Source organism: Macrobrachium nipponense, chromosome 19 (assembly GCF_015104395.2).
Source record: "Macrobrachium nipponense isolate FS-2020 chromosome 19, ASM1510439v2, whole genome shotgun sequence".
Classification (NCBI taxonomy): Eukaryota; Metazoa; Arthropoda; class Malacostraca; order Decapoda; family Palaemonidae; genus Macrobrachium; species Macrobrachium nipponense.
This window is the reverse complement of record NC_061088.1, coordinates 77,559,282-77,561,781: the sequence shown is the minus strand read 5'-3', so window position 1 is coordinate 77,561,781 and position 2,500 is coordinate 77,559,282. Positions and strand designations below refer to the sequence as shown.

Below are 2,500 nucleotides of genomic sequence, written 5' to 3'. Positions count from 1 at the left end.
TGAATAAAATAATAATAATAATAATAATAATAATAATAATAAAATAATAATAATAATAATAATAATAATAATAATAATAATAATTGGCTAAAGAGTGCATGGGAAGAAGGACTTGGCTAAAGAGTGCATGGGAAGAAGGACTAATAAAAGCGAGCGAAGACCCAGAAATATACAGAGACAGGAGAAAGACAGAAAGAACAGAGGACTGGCACAACAAACCAATGCATGGACAATACATGAGACAGACTAAAGAACTAGCCAGCGATGACAATTGGCAATGGCTACAGAGGGAGAGCTAAAGAAGGAAACTGAAGGAATGATAACAGCGCACAAGATCAGGCCCTAAGAACCAGATATGTTTCAAAGTACGATAGACGGAAATAACATCTCTCCCATATGTAGGAAGAATGCAATACGAAAAGTGAAACCATAAACCACATAGCAAAGTGAATGCCCGGCACTTTGCACAGAACCAGTACAAAAAGAGGCATGATTCAGTAGCAAAAGCCCTCCACTGGAGCCTGTGCAAGAAAAAACATCAGCTACCTTGCAGTAATAAGTGGTACGAGCACCAACCTGAAGGAGTGATAGAAAAACGATCAGGTCAAATCTCCTCTTGGGGACTATTGGTAATCAGAACGGATAGGGTGATACGTGCAAACAGACCAGACGTGACGTTGATTGACAAGGTCAAGAAGAAAGTATCACTCATTGATGTCGCAATACCATGGGACACCAGAGTTGAAGATTGAGAAAGATTGGAGGAGGGGACCAATTGGATAAGTATCAAGATCTGAAAATAGAAATAAGAAGGATATGGATATTGCCCAGTGGAAATCGTACCCATAATCATAGGAGCACTAGGCACGATCCCAAAATCCCTGAAAAGGAATCTAAAAAAGAAAAACTAGAGGCTGAAGTAGCTCCAGGACTCATGCAGAAGAGTGTGATCCTAGAAACGGCACACATGTAAGAAGAGTGATGGACTCCTAAGGAGCAGGATGCAACCCGGAACCCACACTATAAATACCACCCAGTCGAATTGGAGGACTGTGATAAAGCAAAAAAAAAAAAAAAAAAAAAAAAAAAAAAAAAAAAATAATAATAATAATGATAATAATAATAGCCTTCAGAACACCATACGCTTAGGAACTTGAATTTCAAATCATTGGCTACTGTGACCTTATTCTATAAGAAGAGGGTTCATCTTCTGAATAAAATAATAATAATAATAATAATAATAATAATAATAATAATAATAATAATAATAATAATAAACACCAGATGTCAGTTACCGTTGGCGGTACTTTGTAACTGGTTGAGTGTATTCGGCTGAAATAAAATTGCACCCTGATTTCCAACTGCTTTCCTCTGATTAATAATAATGATATAATAATAATATCAATGATAAGCTTATCTTCAGATCTAAAGGAAAGTCTCAAGAACATTACGAGATTAAGCAAGACTGAAACGTTACTCAACGTTATTAATCAGAGAGTTCTTTGAATTGTTAGATATTAAACTAATCTCCTTCCCGCACCGTTATCATTTAAAAAAATGAATATGTGACATATCTTACTACGATTAACTTCAAGTATCAGGAGGATGTGGATGCAGAATTCTGTTTTAATCTGCCTTTACACGTCGATCAACGTATAATATAGAGCTGTATTTTATCTAACTAGGTCTAACACTATAATCGGAAGTCGTGCGGGAAATGCGTATATTATTTATCACTTGGAGACCTGTTTTAGATTAATGTATCTACTTAGAACGAGACTGGAAATAGAACCGAGGCAGGGTTTGTTTTAATTTTAAATATTTATCTGAATTACTTAAAAAAATTGATTTAAACGAAGATGATGAAGTTATAAGGTTAGCGGTAATGAAAACATCAAGAAGAGTGGCATTACTAAGAGGAGTGCATTACAAAGCCAAGTACTGTAGAAGTCAGGCACATACAACAACAACAACAACAACAACAACAGCAACAACAACAACAACAATAATAATAATAATAATAATAATAAATGAAGAGAGTAGACCCTCTGTCAAGCATGTTCGGTTAAAAAGAATGGCAGGATTAATAATAATAATAATAATAATAATAATAATAATAATAATAATAATAATAATAAAGGCATTTAATTTATGTAGAGTCTTCGTAACTGAATTCAATGCTACAGCCCTCAGAGGAGAAGGCCTCCTTCCTAATAATAATAATAACAAACTTCATTCAAAATAAAATGGCTGTCTGGAATGCCGTTAAAGAGTTTATATCTCAATTTCTCCACCTCACGAATGGGTTTCTCTGTAGCAGCAGGCAAATTATATAACAGCTGTCTAATGTTCATTTATTCCTTAACGTTTCGTCCAGAAGTCCAGCTCATTTGCCTCGAGAGAACTACCGAATCATTAGGGAATAAAGGAACCAGTGACAGCATTTACCAAAATTCCCTGCTACTAAAAAGAAGCTTATTTGAGGAATTGAGAACCGGGA

General features: G+C 35.0%; 1 protein-coding gene across 2 annotated transcripts in view; it reads right to left on the bottom strand.

Annotated features, from left to right (window-relative positions):
* LOC135218468 (irregular chiasm C-roughest protein-like) overlaps window positions 1-2,500 on the bottom strand; it is a 114,135-nt gene that overhangs the window by 25,352 nt on the left and 86,283 nt on the right. The window lies entirely within an intron of this gene.